Here is an 18258-nt window from a genome sequence, read left to right on the forward strand (position 1 = left end):
AGCTGCCAAAAATATTTTTTTCAACATCCCCAATTACTTGCAAAGAAAAACACTTAACTTTGTTTTGTTTTGTTAAGGGGAAACTTCAAACATGCGCCAAGGCGGAGAGAAAAGTCTAATGAGTGCCCATGCCCCCGTCACCTAGCTTCAGCAGTTACCAGCATGTGGCCATTCTTGTTCCACCCACATCCTGCACATGTTCCCTCCCTGTTCAGTTAGTTTAAAGCAGTTCAGGTGTTTTATCAGAAGATATGGCCTTCAAAGCAAAAGGGACCTAAGTTCCTTGCCCTGAGTCCTCCTGCTGTTGGCACGCTGACCACCTTCCCGAGCTCAGCTCCCCTCCCCCTGGGCTTTCCAAATGAGCTCAGCTCCCCTCCCCCTGGGCTTTCCAAATGAGCTCAGCTCCCCTCCCCCGGGCTTTCCAAATGCAGACATCTCTGCCAGGTGTGACACTACTGCAGCCCCATCCCTGGCTCTTCCCCGTAACCCGATCCCCTCCGGGCATTTCTCCACATGGCCCTGAAGCCTGAAAACGATCCCTCTTAGTGACCGAGGACGGCCGAGTTGTCTGGCAGCCTGTCCCCCGCAGCGGGACATTTCACCTGTGGCTCTCTGCCGCGATAGTGGCCTCTTCCTTATTTGGGTTCGTTTCTGGCCGCCCCTCCGCTCAAGCCAGGTCAGCCTCCCATAACACCCCTTGCACACCGTAACTTCACCTCAGCAGTGTGTTTAACACAGTCTAAAGGAAACAGGGATCTGGGTACTTACCTTTAACTGCCTGGGGGCTCCATGACTCAGGTCTGTCTGTGTTCCTGCTGTGTCCCAGGATCACCCGGCACCCGCCCTGGCGCACAGCAGGCGCACAGTAACAGGAGAATGAATGAGCGAATGAATGAATGACTGCCAGGGTCAGTACCTGGGGTTTCTCATGAGGGCAGTGGGAAGCCACAGAAGTGTTTTAGGCAGAACTGGACCCATATTTCTCAAACTAATGTACATAAGTCCCCTGGGATCGTGTTAAAATGCAGATTCTGAATCAGTGGGTCTGGGGAGAGGGGCTGAGAATTCTGCATTTCTAACAAGCTCCCAAGTGAGGCCAGTGCTTTGAGTAACGCGGGTCTTGCTGTGCTGTTCTGCTCAGTAAGGCAGCCACCAGCCATGTGTGGTCATGGAGGGTTTGAAATGTGGCTTGTGTGGCCTGAGATGTACTTTAGTGTAAAATACCGGCCAGATCTCAGAGACTTAGTGCAAAAAGAGAATGTAAAATGTCTCATTAATAGCTTTTATACTGATCACATGTTAATATGGTAATATTTTGGATATATCGGGTTAAATAAAATATATTATTAAAATTAATTTTTCCTTTTTTTGTTTTTGATGTGGCTACTAGAAAATTTTAAATTAAATTTGTGGTTCCCATGATGTTTCTCTTGGATTGTGCTGGTCTAACACTCCAGACTCCCCCTCTCTAAACATTTGTACATGTTTTTCCCTCTTTTTTGAAACTTCCCTCTTTCTTCCTACCTCATTCTCAAAGTAACCACATACATCTTTTGGGTTTTAAATAAGATGTCTCCTCCTCCAGGAAGTCCTCCTAGATCCCCCAGGGTGGTTGGGTGTCTGTTTTGGGCTTCTGCTCTATTGGTTTTCTTCACCTCAGCCCTGACTACCTGTGATTCACGTCAGCATCTAAATGTCTGTCTCCCGGAGACCGGAGACAGGATGGCAGAGTAGGAGGACTTGAGTTCACCTCCTCACACAAAAACACCAAAATCACAACTGCCAAACAACCATCCACAAAAAAAGGACTGGAACCTACCAAAAAGATATTCTCCATCCAAACACAAAGAAGCAGCCACGATGAGACGGTAGGAGAGATGCTTTCATGGTATAAGTACCTGTCTCTCTCAGGAGATCGATAAATCCACAAGGATGGGGCCCAAGCCTGTTCTGGTCGCCACTTTCATCTCCAGAACCTGGCATGGAGTCAGTAAATCTCTTAAATGAATATTATGCAGTAGTGAAAAGGAAGGAACTACAGGTGTGCAAGAAAAATAACGTTCTATGATTGGAGCAAAATTCAGAAGATTCCATACTGGACGACAATACCATTCTAGAAAGTAGAAAACCCAGCACACAGAAACACTGGGCACGAAAACGTGGTAAAACCAGCAAGTGGAAGAAGGACCCTTTTGGGATTTGCTGCGCTGTGCACTTAAAATGGGTCTCTTTTACTACTCGTAAATGATACCTCTGTAGAGCTAAATCAAAAAGGGGAGTGGGCAGCTCAGACTCCTCGTACCACTTCTGGGTGTGCTGTGTTGAGGAGGGCAGTGCCAGCCCCTGGGGGCCCACCTGTCAGGCCGAGCAGGTCTGGGCAGAAGGACCTGAGTCACGGAGCCAGGCGAGGGCCTCTGCTTCCTCTGCTGTGTCTCCAGTTCCAGGCCTGGTGATTAGTTGGCACTTGATAAATATGTGTATTTTTAAGTTAAAATTCTTTTGGAAGTAAAATTAAGTTTTCTCAAATGTCTGACTTCAACAACCCTGAAACACCCTACACCTCTGGATTTCTTGCTGTGTGTGAAGTAATGCATTTCTTTCTAATTCAAGCCCTTTGGACCTGGGTCCTGTTACTTGCAGCCAAACAGAACTGATGATCACGTGGTAAGTAAGTTATCACTTTTAGGAGTGGTGGGCTTCCGTCTATGGGGTCATACAGAGTCGGACACGACTGAAGCAACTTAGCAGCAGCAGCAAAAAAACAAGGTTTAACTGAGTAAGATCTAATTTGCATTATTTAAGAATTCATGGATTGGGTAGCATTCTGTATGGCAAACCAAGAAGCTAACACAACATAGAAGGCTTTCGTAGTAAGGACAGTGTGACAGGAAAGTTATCAGAAAGTTAAGCAGAGGAAGCAGGCCGTACTGGCTTCCCACTGGCTGGGCTCGTTGCAAGGCAAGAAGAAAGCCTCCCCCGACCCCCACCCTGCTTCTGGGTAGTAAGGTGGTTGCCCTTCCTGTCTGGGAGTGCAGGGTACCCCTCGTCCTGCTGGGGTCAGTAATGCCATCTTCCTGTGGGGGTAACACGCTGCAGGGTAGGGCATGAGCCCTCCCTCTTCAGGCCTGACTCCAGTTTTGGTTTCCTTTGATTAATCTCACAGGGACACCCGCGCTGTGTCAGGTGGTGTGTGCGGCCTTTACCTGCACGAGTCCCTGACTCTTCACAGCGCCTCCGTGAGGCTGATCTCAGGCCTCCGTTTAACTGAGTGGGCCTCAGGCTACAGACTGTCCTGCTTGCTCCTGCCCCCACTGGTTGCCTCCCGGTCCAGACACTGCTGTGTCCGTCCATCACCTTATAGGAATTCCAACACTGCGATCACATACTTCAGGGCTCAGCCAACTACCAGACACACAAATGATAGCAGTCGTCAGGTACCAGTATTTGATGATACCACGAAGGTGAGGGGGGTTGTTAAAGCAGCAACAGAGGGCTGATACATACACCCTCTCCCCAAGGACAACCGCTGTGCTGACTTCTAGGGCCACAGGTTATTTGCCCAAGCCTTTCCTCTGTATAAACGAAACAACACGTCAACCTCCAGGTCCCCTCTTCCACCATCATCTCTGTGCTCGGACCCATTTATGAAAGGTTCATGAGTGGGACACACGTCGGCTTCCTGGTGCCCTGTCCCTTGAAGGTGGTGCAGTGGACACTGGTTATACTGGCCTGCCCAGTAGCCGCCCATTTTTCTGGCTGCAGCATCCCACATTCTGCCTCGTCATCTGTGTGTTTTGGGTGCGGGTAAGTCCACCTGCTGGTTCTCTAGGGCTGAGCCCATAACCTGGGCCTCCCTACTGAGACTCTTCCATCTCCCTGACCACCACGACTCTTCAGAAATGAGCCGGTGACCCAGACCCGGACGATGGGAGCTGGGGTGGGCTTCCCCTGAGCTGGTAGGGAAGGAAGAAACCACAAAACACAGAAGGTGGTGGTTTCCCAGCCAGTAGGATCCAAGGCCAGAGCTGCTGGGGCCCGTTTGCAAGGAGGGCTCACCTGGAAACGACCATACGGAAAGGAAGACAGCTGAGAGATGAAGAGGGAAAGAGAATCCTAACTACCTCCTCGGCCCTGGGTCCACCTGTACCTGAAGGCAGACGTAACCTGTTCAGTTAGATAAGCTTATAAATATCGTTTCTGCTTAAGCCAGTTTGAATTTTCTGTCATTTGTAGCCCAGAGCATCCCAGCAGGGGCCTATACACAGGGAGCTTGTTGTTGTTTTTAAAAGCCCCAGTCAACATTTCCATTAGCTGCACTCAGTCACCGTGTGGGAAACGCAGAGTAACAGGACAGAAGTTCTCCAAGTGTGCAGCCTTGTGAAAAAGTGCAAATTCTCAGGTTTAACTTTAGAAAATCACAAACTTGGAATGGGTTCTGGCAAGAGTGTTTTGAGAAGCATTCCAGCGGCCGTGTCCTGGAGTCAGCGTCACCACAGGCGAGCATGGTGGGAGGGGGAGAGCACGGCCTCAAGCTGCGTCTCTGCTCTCTGTCTGGCCCTCGGATTTTAGGTGAGTTACATAAGTCACTCTGCTTTGCCTTTCCCCTCTGGAAAATGGTGCTCTCCTCTGTGATAGTGCCATTATGAAACCCAGTGAGTTAATAGAAGCAAATTGTTCAGAACAGTGCCTGGCACATAGTCCACACACTCACTGACATTAGATCCATGGTTCTTAGACTTTGTTGGACGTGAGAATGTCCTTGGAGAGCTTGTTAAAACATTGATTGCTAGGTTCTGCCCTCCCTTCCCCTTGAAATTTCTGATTCTCAGAAAGGGGAGCCTGAAACTTTGCATTTTTAATGAGTTCCTGCATCAAAGTGATGGACCCTACTTGGAGAACTTCCTAGTTAGATGTTACTGTTACTGGGGTCCAGCTCCCTTTCTAGTGGGTCTGCAGTCACCTCAGGTGCTCTGGACTCGCTCTTTCCGCTGACTCAGGCTTCTTTCTCATCCTCTCCCTCCCCTCTGGCATTGGTTTTGATAGCTGGAGTCTCCGTGCTGGTAACTGGAGCTCTGAGCCCAGCTTTCCGCTGAGAGGAGCGCCAGCCTCCACCTGTTCAGGGGACCTGATTGATAGCTCCTACACCCACAACTGCTCCTTTTTTGGCAGCCTTCAGGACCATCTCCAGCTGTCTTATATAAGCAGACACCTTTTCTCCTAATCTCTGGGAGCCTGCAGTTGCCACCTAATTCCTGCCCCTGGCTGTCCAACCCCCACTCACTCACCCCACCACAGACATTTGTTTGCTTTGCTAATACAAATGGCTTTAAATGCAGGGCCAATTAAGCGCCCCTCCAACAGGCTCTGCTATTACTTGATCCATCAGCTAGAGCAGGAATATCAGTGTGGCCAGAGCTCAAAGGGAGGGAGGAGGATGGCAGGACATCAGGTCAGGCATACAGGCAGAATACAGGTTGTATGAGGCTTTATATGTCATGAGAAGAACTTGGGCTCTATCCTAATAGTGGTAAAATTTAAAAACTCATTTAAAAAAATTGTGCCATATAGTGTATCTATGTGCAGAGACACATACATATCAATACATGTGTATACAGTTGAAAAAAATTATACTCTGAGTGCACATGTGGCCACCACATAGGTAAGAAATGGGGTATTTCCCTGGTGGACTCGTGGTTAAGAATTCATCAGGCAATGCAGGGGAGATGGGTTCAATTCCTGGTCTGGGAGGATCCTATGTTCCGCAGAGCAACTCAGCCCGGGGGGCCACAACTACTGAGCCCCGGCCCGAGAGCCCACGAGCAGGAACTACTGAGCGTGCACACCCAAGAGCCCCATGCTCTGCAACGAAAGAAGCCACCGCACTGAGCAGCTCAAGCACCACAACTAGAGAATCAGCCCACTCACCACAACTTGAGAAAGCCCTTGTGCGGCAACGAAGAACCAGCATGGCCAAAAATAAAAATAAATATTTTTGAAATAAATTTCTTTAAAAAACATAGTATTTGGAGATGCCAGTACTCCGCTTTCAGTAATAAATAGGACAATCAGGCAAAATGTCAATAAGAAAACAGAAGGTTTGAGCAACACTTATTAACTAACTAGACCTGACACATCTATAGAAAAGCAGAATAGACATTTGTCTCAGGGGCGTATGGAGCATTCTCCAGAAAAACTATGCTGGACCATAAAACAAATCTTGATGAAGTTAAAGGTAGAGAGAATTTTCTGGTGACAATAGAATAAAGTTAGATAGCAATAGCAAAGAAATTTGGGAAGGCCACAAATATGTGGAAATTAAACAATATTCTCGTCAATAACCAAAAGAAAAAAAAATTAGAAAGTTTGAAATAAATGAAAATGAAGACATCATAAACCAAAATTCATGGGGTGCAGCAAAAGCAGTGCTTAGAAGAAAATATATACTTGTAAATACCTTTATTTAAAAAGATGACTGCAAATAATAAACTTCCACTCAAGAGTCTGAAAAAGAAAAAAACTACACTTACAGCAGTCAGAAGGAAGAAAATAAAGATTAGAGCAGAAATACATGAAATGGAGACTAGAAAAATAATGGTGAAAATCAGAAAAACCAAAAGTTGGGTCTTTAAAGATCAATGTAGTAACAATACTAGATACACCAAGAACAAAAGCGAGTAGAGTGAAATGATTAGAATCAGAAGTGAAAGAGGGGACATTACTACCCACTTACAGAAATTTCTAAAAAAATGAATATTATGAGCAACTGTATGCCAATATATTATTTAGATGAAAAATTCCTAGAAAGACACAAACTACTGAAACAAAATCAAGAAATAGGACATCTGAACAAACCCAAAGCAAGTTAAAATATTTAATTCACAGTCTAAAAACTACCCATAAAGAAAAGCCTAGACTCAGATGGCTTCACCACTAAATTCTACCAAACATTTAAAGATGAATGAATACCAACTCTTCACAAATGTTTCCAATAAATAGGACGGAACACTTCCCAACTCATTCTATGAGGCCAGTATCACCCTGCTACCTAAATTAGGCAAAGAGACACAAGAAGAGAGACCTATAGGCCAGTATCTCTTATGAATACTGATACAGATGCAAAAATCCTCAAACACTAGGCAAACCAAGTCCAGCAACATATAAAAAGAACTACACACCAAGAGCAAGTGAGATTTCCCTCTTCCTTCTAGTCTGGCTGGGAAAGATGGCTCCACATGGGCTTCCCATTGTCACCTACAAATTGGCACTTGCCATCTGCCTCTACAAGGATTAAAACATGTCCTGCTGATTTTCAGCACCCCCAGAAAGGAGTTCAGGGTGGAGAGCAGAGAGCAGAAACGAGGCACTCTGTGATCAGAGGAAAACTGGCAGAACAGGTCTTCAGGTAGGTAGATATTTTCAGGAACCAGTCTTATGAGCCCAATCCTTGCTATCTCCTCATATCTAGAACAGCAGTACAGCACTTCACAGTGACGACTGCTCCTAGTGACTAGCAGAGGCCCTCATAAGACCAGCGGAAACTTTCTGCAAAAAACAGGTGCTTGATTGCATGTACTCCCCGCCTTCACTGAGATCATATATAAACCGACCTTCCCCACTTCTCTTTGGAGCAGTTTCTCAGAGCTGTCTAAAATGCTGTCTCCCAGGCTATCATCCTTATTTTGCCCCAAATAACCATAACTTGCAACTCTCACACTGTGCAATTTTTTTTTAAGTTGACACAGTATTGCTCTGCACAAGGATACACTTTGCTGCCTTGGGGCCAGTGTCTAGGGCAGGAGCAGAGGTGTGATCCAGACCCAGGGCTGAGGGTAGGAGCTTTCCTGGGTGGACCTGGGAACTGCATCTTAATGGGTGGCCTATAACCAATTACAAATTTTCTGAAATAAAACTGGAACCAACCAAGATTCTAACCACTTTTCATTCCAGTCATGTGTAGGAAAAATCACGAACTCTGCTGTTTTCTACTATGTGTTACATCCATCAGCTTATAAGCAAACCCTAATTATTCTGAATAAAATTTACATTTGGACACACACAAAGAACAAGTGAGAGTGATTCCAGAAATGCAAGATTGGTTTTATATCCCTTAATCGATTAATGTAATACTTCACATCAATAGAATGAGAAGCAAAAACCATGTGATTATCTCAACAGATACAAAGAAAATATTTGGGAAATCTCTTTCATGATAAAAACTCTCAGCAAGTTAGGAATAGAAGGGGACTTCCTTAACATGATAAAGGCATCTATGAAACACTTTAGCTAACATCATACTTATTGGGGAAAGACTGGATGCTTTTGCACTAAGAGCAAGAATAAAGCAAAGCTTCTGGTTCAAGATGGCAAAGTAGAGGATGTGAGCTCATCTCCTCCTGTAAGAGCACCAAAATCACAACTAGCTGTTGAACCACCATTGATAGGAGGCCACTGGAACCCACCAAAAAAAGATACTCCATGTCCAAAGACAAAGAAGAGGCCACATACTGTGGAGACCTTGTGGGTTCACAGTGTAGCATGTGACGATGCCTGGAGACAGGACTGTATCTGGCTGACTGGTTTTCCACACAGTTGCCAAAAGAGCATGCAATGGGGAAAGACACTCTCATCAACAAATGAAGCTGCAACAACTGTGTGGTCCATACAAAATAATAAAGTTGGGCCTTTACCTTAAACCATATTAAAAAATTAACTCAAAATGCATCAAAGTCCTAAATGTAAGAGAAAAACTAGGAAACTCAGATATGACACCAAAAACACAAATAACAAAGAAAAAGTAAATTGGACATCTTCAAAATTAAAAACCTTTGTACATCAATGGGCACCATCAAGAAAGGGAAGACAACCCACAATGTGAGAGGATATTCACAAATTATATATCTAAAAAGCAACTTATATCTTGACTATATAAAGAACTTATACAACTCAGTAATAAAAAGGTAAATAAGCCCAGTTAAAAATGGGCAAAGCATCTGAACAGACATCTTTCCAAGGCAGACATACAGAAGACCAACAGGCATATGAAAAGATGCCCAACATCAGTCATCATGGAAATGCAAATCGAAATCACAATAAAGTACTAATTCACACCCACTAGGATAGGTGGTTCGGATGGTAAAGCGTCTGTCTACAATGCGGGAGACCCGGGTTTGATCCCTGGGTCAGGAAGATCCCCTGGAGAAGGAAATGGCAATCCACTCTAGTACTATTGCCTGGAAAATCCCAAGGACAGAGGAGCCTGGTAGGCTACTGTCCATGGGGGTCACAAAGAGTCGGACACGACTGAGTGACTTCACTTTCAGGATAACTATAACTGAAAAGTCAGATAAGTGTTGGTGAAGATGTGGAGAAATCAGAGCCCTTATACATTGTCGGACGGAATGTAGAAAGGTGCTGCCAGTTTCCAAAATAGTCTAGGAGTTCCTCAAATTATTAAATGTAGAGTCATCATATGACCTAATGATTTCACTCCTGGGAATATACCCAAGAGAGAAGAAAACTGTCTACACAAACCCCAAATGTGTACAACAACATTATTCATAGTAGCAAAAACTGGAAACCATCCAAATGTCCACTAACTGATGGATGGATAAACCAAATGTGATACAGCCACACAAGGGAATATTAATGAAAAGGAATGAAGGGCTGACACATGCTACACCATGAACGAACCTTGAAGACATATGCTAAGGTTAAAAAAAAAAAGTCACATACAACAGGCCAGGGACTTCCCTGGCAGTCCAGTGGTTAGGACTTCATTTTCCAATGCAATGGGTATAGGTGTGATACCTGGTAAGGGAGCTGGGATCCCATGTGCCTTACAGCCAAAAAACGAAAGATTAGAAAACAGAAGCAAGATTGCAATAAATTCAATAAAGACTTTTAAAATGGTCCACAACAACAACCAAAAAAAAAAAAATCTTTAAAACAAAAAATCAAATCAAAAGGCCACATATTGCCAAGACATGAAAGCAACCTAAATATTCATTGACAGAGGAATGGATAAAGAAGATGTGGTACATATATACAATGGAATATTACTCGGCCATTAAAAAGAATTAAATAATGCCATTGGCAACAAAATGGATGGACCCAGGGATAATTACACTAGGTGAAGTAAGTCAGACAAAGAAAGTGAAATACTGTTTGATACCCCTTATATACAGACTCTAAAAGAAAAATGATACAAATGAACTTATGTAGAAAACAGAACAAACATATTGTGAAGGGTGGGAAAAGGGATAATTGAAAAATTTGGGATGGACATGTACACACTGCCGTATTTAAAATGGATAGCCAATGACGACCTACTGTGCAGCACAAGGAACTCTGCCCAATATCATGTAAAAACCTAAATGGGAAAGAATTTGAAGAACAGATACATACATGTTATAACCTAACCACTCTGCTGTACACCTGAAATTAACACAAGATTGATAATCAACTATACTCCAATATAAAATAAAAAGTTAAAAGGGAAAAAACAAAGGCCACATATTGTAGGGTTCCATTTATATGAAATGTACATAATAGCCAAATATATATATTGAGACAGTGAATTCTTGGTTGATTGGGACTGAGAAGGATGGGCTGGTAGGTGATAGCTAAGGGTATGGGGTTTCTGAGTTGATGAAAATGTTCAAAGCTTAATTACTGTGACTGTTTCACATATCTACTAAGAAAATACTGAATTGCTCACTTTAACTGGTTGAATTTTATGGCCTGTGAATTCCATCTCAGTGAAGCTGTTTAAAAAATGAAACAAAGTGGGATGAATTGGGAGATTGGGATTAACATATATACACTATTGATGCTATGTATAAAACAGATAACTAATGAGAACCTACTGGATAGCACAGGGAACTCCACTCAGTGCTCTATGGTGGCCTAAATGGGAAGGAAATCCAAAAAAGGGGATACATGTGTACATGTAGCTGATTCGCTGTGCTGTACAGCAGACACTAAGACGACATTGTAAAGCCACTCTATCCCAATAAAAATAAAAACAGACACACACACAAACAAAATGGGATATAACTGCAAAACTGTCAGAATGCCTGTCATAAAAAGGGTCACAGATAACAAACGAGTGAGGATGTGGAGAAAGTGAACCCTGCACAGAGGTGGGAATGTAAGTCGGTGTAGCCACTGTGGAAAACAGTATGGGACTCCCTCAAAAAACTAAAACTGGAGATAAAATATGATCCAGCAATTCCTTTCTTGGGTATATACCCAAGGAAAACAAAAATGTTAACTCAGAAAGATACACGCATCTCGGTGTTCACAGCGGCATCATTATTTACAATAGCTAAGCTGTGAAAGCAACCTAATATCCATCACAGATGAAGGGATAAAGAAGATGTAGTGACGGAGGGATAAAGATGGTGGAGTAAGGGGACAGGGTGCTCACCTCCCCCCACAAATACATCAAAATACATCTACATGTGGAAGAATTCTCACAGAAAGCCAACTAGAAACTAACAGATCTCCCATACAACCAATGCTGCAAGAAAGCTCTCCGTGTAGCCAGGTGGGGTGGGCGGTGGAGGTGGGGCAGCGACTGGTGCCCCCAGGAGTGACCTGTAAGGGAGAGGAGGTCCACACGGGCAGAGCGTCACCGTGGGGAGTGCGTGCATGCTGGGAAGTCTGCTGGGACACACACGGCTGGAGAAGCCTAGATTCTACTCACGAGGAGTGCTCGCGTGCTGGCTTGCACACCAGTCAGGGCAGAGAGACCTGCGCCTGGCTGAACTCCCAATCCAAAGGGGCAAACGCTCTGGCTCCACCCACTCTGCACCACCACCTGGAGCCGGGTCTGGGGCAGACAGGTCCTGGAAGAGGTCTGCCAGGGACACAGCTCAGGTCCCCAAAGGAAGCACAGCTACCTTGATTCCTACAGCCACGGTGCCTCGGCTCTAAGCCCCAGCCAGATCCTCACCACAGCCCGGCCCCCACCACAGCCTAGCACTAGGTCTGGGATGGACACAGCAGAGAAAGGCACATGAACTGGGGCGGGTTCTGCGCAGCGCCAGGGACAGCTGCACACGTGATGTGCAGGTTCGCGCGGGACTCCCTTGCTGTAGCAGTCACCTCTGGGGCAGGGCATGCACTCAAGGGCAACAGAGCCTAATAGAACCTAACCCTCAGGACTTCTATCCAACAACTGGGGAGCAGGCCCTGCCCCCGACAGGGCAGTGACAGCCACACAGCAAACAGGAGGCCCTGCCCAGCATCCAGCACAGGTTCTGGACACCAGAATGCCAGCAACAGCCCAAACAAGGCAAAACCAGCCACCGCACTCCGAGGGAAGATGTGGCTGGCATCCATACTAAAACCAGCCCTTGCACTAAAACCACTGGATTCACACAGTCTACACAGGGATGCTACCACATTAAAATACCCCTTCGAGACCACAGGAGATAACTATTTCTCCTAAATTTATAGAGACAGAGAAAGTAAAATGAAAGTCAGAGAAACTGCTCTTAAATAAACAACAGGAATCCTCTGAAAGAGTAATGAAAGAGATCTCACCAGTCTACAAGAACTTCAGCTCAAAAATGTAATAAAAATGCTATAGGAATTAAGAAAGATTATCATAGAAGGGCAGGTCCCTTTAACAAGGAAGTAGAAAGTATAAAGATGAACCAATCAAAATTAGACAAGTCAACTGCTAAGGTAAAAATCAATCTAAAAGCAATGAATAGGAGACTAAATGATACAAATAAGTGATCTGGATGATAAAATAATGGAAATCACACAAGCAGAACAGCAGACAAAGACAAATGAAAATACAAGATCTATGGGACAATATAACATGTGCTGATCTACACATAATAGGGGTTCCAGAAAGAAGAGAAAGACAAAAGGGGATAGAAAATGTTTCCTGGAAGAAATCGTGTCTCTAATGTCCCAAACATTCCTTAAAAAGGAAATAGATACTCAGGTACAGGAAGCACAAAGGGTTCCAAAGTAGATGAACCCACACCAAGACATATAATGAAAATGGCAAAAGTTAAAGAGAGGATTCTAAAGGCAGCAAGAGAAAAACAGTCAGATACAAAGCCCTTCAAGGCTGTCAGTTGATTTCTTTGCAGAAACTTTGCAGGCTGGAAAGGAGTGGTATGATATATTCAAAGTCCAGAAGGGAGAAACCTGCAACCTAGGATATTTTACCCAGCAACATTATTATTTAGAATAGAAGGAGAGGTAAAGAATTTCTCAGACAAGCAAAACCAAAAGAATTCAGTAACACTAAATCTACCCTAAAAGAAATATTGAAAGTACTTCTCTAAATAGAAAAGAAGTAATGATCTACAGGAAAGAAAAAATTACAACAGGAAAGGCAAATATATAGAAGAATTGACGATCACTTAAATAAGGCAGTATATAGATTTTTAAAAATAATTTTAAATTATAAAAATGATTATAGCTACAATTAACAGCAAAAGTATAAGCATGAAGGTGTAAAATAGAACAGTCACTAAATGTGGAAGAAGGGAGTATAAAAAGGGTCACAAACCAAACCTCAAATTTAAGAGGATAGACATTATTTCAAGCATCTTTTCTGATCACAATAGTCTGAAGCCAGAAATTAACCACAGAAAGGAAAATGGGAAAGGGCTTTCCTGTTGGCCCAGTGGTAAAGAACCCACCTGCCAAGGAAGGATATGTGGGTTCCACCCCTGATCCAGGAAGAACCACATGCTGAGGGGCAACTAAGCTCAAGCACCACAACCTGCAAGCCTGTGCTCTAGAGCTGGGAGCCAAGACTACTAACGCCTGAGTACCCTAGAACCTACACTCTGCCCCAAGAGAAACCTGCACGCAGCAAGCAGAGTAGCCCCGCTCGCTGCAGCTAGAGAAGAGCCCACGCAGCAACAGAAACCCAGCACAGGCAGAAATACTAAACACTTTATAAAAAATTTTTTTTTAATTTGAGAAAAATGGGGACAAAAACAAACACATGGAGACTAAATAATATGCTACTAAAAACCCAATGGGTCAATGATAAAATCAAGGAAATCATAAAATACCTCGAAACAGCAATGAAAACACAACTTCACTGAAGTCTATGTGCTGTGCTTAGTCGCTCCGTGCAGTCGCTCGCGTCCGACTCTGTGCAACCCTGGGGACTGTAGCCTGCCAGGCTCCCCTGTCCATGGGGATTCTCCAGGCAAGAATGCTGGAGTGGGTTGCCATGCCTTCCTCCAGGGGATCTTCCTAGCCCAGGAATCGAACCAGGGTCTCCCGCATTGCAGGAGGAGCCTATGGGATGGAGCAAAAGCAGCTCTAAAAAAGAAGTTCGTAGCTACACAGGATTTCCTCAAGAAACAGGAAAAATCTCAAACAAACAACCTAACCTGCCACCTAAAAGAACTAGAAGATGAAGAACAAAGCCCAAAGTCAGCAGAAGGAAGGAAATAAAGATCAGAGAGGAAATAAAGATTAAAAACAATTTTTAAAAAAGATCAATAAAACCAAGAGCTGGTTTTTTGAAAAGAAAATCAACCAACAAACCTCTAGCTAGGTCATCAAGAAGAAAAGAGAAGCAACCCAAATAAAATAAGAAAGAGGAGAAATAACAACTGATGCCACAGGGGGTAAAAATCCTAAGAAAATATTATGTACAATTCTCAGCGCCCCCCCCCACACCAAAAATGGAACTGGGCAAGTTTCTAAAAACAGCCAGCCAAAACTGAGTGAAGCACCAGCAAGTTATCTGAACAGACCAGTCATCAGAAGTGAAATGGAATCTATTAAAAAAACATATCCCAACAAACAAAAGCCCAGGATCATATGTCTTCACTGGGGGAATTCTACCAAACATACAAAGAAAAAGTTATACCTATCTTTCTCAAACTACTCCAAAAACCTGAAGAGGAGGGAATATTCCCAAATTCATTATACGAAGCCACCATCACCCCGACACCAAACCTGGACAAAGACACTACAAAAAAAGGAAATTGCAGACCAGTATCTTTGATGAATGTAGATGCAAATATCCTTAAAGTATTAACAAACCAAATCCAACGATACATAAAAAGGATCACATACTGTGATCAAGTTGGATGCATTCCAGATTTGCAACATACGCGAATCAATGTGATACAACACATCAACAAAAGAAAAGACAAAAAGCACATCATCATCTCAAAGACGCAGAAAAAGCGTTGACAAAATTCAGTCCCCATTCAGGGTGAAAATTCTCACCAAAGTGGGTACATATCTCAACAGAGGAAAAGCCATTTACAACAAACCCACAGTCAATGTGATACTCAGTGAAGACCTAAAAGCCTTCCCATCAAATTCAGAAACAAGACAGGGATGCCCACTCTCACCACTTCTATTTAACATAGTATGGGAAGCCCTAGCCACAGCAACAAAATAATTTAAAAAAAAAAAAAAAAAGAGGTATCCAAATAAAAAGGGAAGGGGTAAAACTCACTATTCGTAGATGACATGATGCTCTTTAGTGAGCATCCACACAGAAACTATCAGAACTAATAAACGAATTCAGCAAGATGGCAGGATACAAGATTAATATACAGAAGTCTGTTTCATTTCTTTACACTAACAATGAAATATCAGAAAGGGAAAGTAAAAAAAAAAAGTTAAATCATACAAAATAAATACCTAGGAATAAACTTAACGAAGCAGGCAAAAAACCTATATGCTGAAAACTATAAAATACTGATAAAGGAAACTGAAGATGATTCAAAGAAATATAAAGATATCCCATGCTCTTGGACTGGAAGAATATTGTTAAAACAGCCATGCTACCCAAAGCAACATATAGATTTAATGCAATCCCTTGTCAAAATACCTACAATATTTTTCACAGAAGTAGAACAAATAATCCTAAAATTTATACAGAAACACAAAAGACCCAGAGTCGCCAAAGCAATCCTTAGGAAAAAGAACAAAGCAGGAGGCATAAGCTTTTCCAGATTTCAGACTGTACTACAAAACTGTAGTGACCTATGCACTGTGGTGAGGGCACACAGATCAGTGGAACAGAATAGACAGCCCGGAAATAAACCCACGCACCTGGATGGCCAACTAACTTTCAACAAAGGAGGTTAGAATATACAATACAAAAAAGTCTCTCCAACTAGAAGTGTTGGGAAAGCTAGACAGCTTCATGTAAATCAATGAAATTTGAGCACTCTCTCATACCATATACAAAAATAAACTCAAAATGATTTAAAGACTTAAAGACATGACCCCATCAAATTCCTAGAAGAGAGCATAGGCAAGACGTTTATTCCTGGACATGGATTGTAGCAACATCTTCTTAGCTCTAGTATGATATCACTTATAGGTGGAATCTAAAAGATAAACTAGTGACTATAACAAAAAAGAAACAGACTCACAGATATAAAGGATATAAAGGGGTTGCCAGTTTTGTTCTATGTTCTTACCAAAAGAACATATTGGTTACCAGTGGGCACAGGGAAGGGGGAGGGCCAAGAAAGGGGTAGAAGATTAAGAGGCACAACTACTGTGTATAAAATAAGCTACAAGGATATATTATACAGTACAGAGATACAGCCAATATTTATAACTATAATTAACCTTTAAATATTATGAATCACTACTGTACACCTGAAACTTATGTAATATTGTAAACCCAATACCTCAATTAAAAAACTGAGAATGTACTAGAGGTACACAATAAAATTAATTTTCAAAACAGAAAAAAAAAAGTAAACAAACTTGAGATTTCTTTTTCTCTCTCAAGTCCAGGTAAACATAAATATCCAGATGGTGACTTCTCGGTGCCAAGTATTTCTGACTCCGAGGATTTGCCTGCCTGGGGTGTGTCCTTATCAAAAGAGGGAAATTTGGCCATAGAGACAAATGTGCGCACAGGGAGAATGACACATGAAGATGAAGGCAGAGATTAGGTGACGGCACTTAACGAGCCAAGGAACACCGAAGATTGTCTGCAGACCCCTGGAAGCCAGGGGCTCACAGGAGAGGCATGGAGCGCCATCACAGCCCTCAGCAGCCAACCCTGCCAGCACCCTGACCTTGGACTCACGGCCTCCAGGACCAAGAAAAATAAACTTCTGTTGTTTATGCCAGTCAGACTGTGGTCCTTCATTGTGGTGGTCCTATTGGTTAATATAATAATTACCTTCCCCCTTACATGGAAATCAACTTGCTATACCCCTCACAGAGGAATACAGATCCTCTAACCATTCAAGCTACTTTGTGTCTAACTACCAAACACACAAACTGTACACGTTATGGTGAGTTTTCCTATAGAAATCCCTTGACCTTTTCATGACAGATGACTACAATCTGGCCATTCCAGTTTAACAGAAATGTTCTAAAACTTCTGTATCTCAAAGTGAAGGAGTCCGGGAGCTAATCCCTTTCCTCCCAGAAGACCTCTGTCCCTCACGCTGATCCCCGCAGCCTTAGCGGTCAGGGCTGAATACCTGCTGTACGCTGATGTCACTAAACTGTCGTTCTAGGCTTTTCTGGAAGACAGAAGGTCTGTCCCAAGATGATTAGATATTTTTGCTATCCAGAAATAGAAATAGCCATGATTAAAATTTTTTCAATAAAGTAATAAATGAAAGTAACAAACTCAGTCTGTTTCATTTGGAATAATGTACAGAACGTTGTGTATTTCTAAAAGTGATATAAAATGTTTACATGATGCTCAATATGTGCCAAGCATTTCTCTAAAATCTGTATACATTTTAATTCATTTAATCATGCCTCCACAAGGCAGATGTTAACTATTATTATTCCTGTTTCACAGAGGTGAGGAGACTGAATCCCAGAGAAGGGAATCATCTGTCCAAGGTTGTCCCACTAGAATTTTTTTCCTGGACTTGCTTTATACACATGTATCCACCCATCTCAAAGTAAACTGCAAACATTTTGACTTATTTTCTGATTTAGAGTTATGAACATTTTTGCTTTCCCATAAATATTGTCCTTATGCTATCAAGAGCATAACAGATGGAACATTTGCTAGAATGCTCAACTCCTGTCCATGGATTTGCTCCCGAGCTCAGCTTTCTTCCTTTCACCATGGGTCAGTGGAAGGGTTTCCAGACAACAACTGGATTCAAATTCCTTCAAATGGTTTTAAAATATTTGGGCTTAAATAGTATGAGATTGTAGTGGTCCAATCACATTATTGGAAACCACAGCCAGGCAAGGATGATTGCATTGTGATTGCTGTTCAACACAGAGCAACTGTAAGATGCCCTCAGTTAT

The 18258-nt window shown here is 43.0% G+C and overlaps 1 long non-coding RNA gene across 2 annotated transcripts; it reads left to right on the forward strand.

Annotated features, from left to right (window-relative positions):
• Window positions 1-398: 398 nt before the first annotated feature.
• LOC120872472 lies at window positions 399-17582 on the forward strand. 2 transcript variants are annotated; one of them, XR_005723254.1, is made up of 4 exons: window positions 399-3434; window positions 4400-4569; window positions 7466-7555; window positions 16760-17582. It is a non-coding gene; the product is annotated as an uncharacterized LOC120872472 (long non-coding RNA). The 2 variants fall into 2 exon arrangements; XR_005723253.1 differs by lacking the exon at window positions 16760-17582 and having other exon boundaries at window positions 7466-8711.
• The last annotated feature ends 676 nt before the right edge of the window (window positions 17583-18258 follow it).

This window comes from Oryx dammah, unplaced genomic scaffold (assembly GCF_014754425.2).
Source record: "Oryx dammah isolate SB20612 unplaced genomic scaffold, SCBI_Odam_1.1 HiC_scaffold_13, whole genome shotgun sequence".
In the NCBI taxonomy this organism is placed as follows: Eukaryota; Metazoa; Chordata; class Mammalia; order Artiodactyla; family Bovidae; genus Oryx; species Oryx dammah.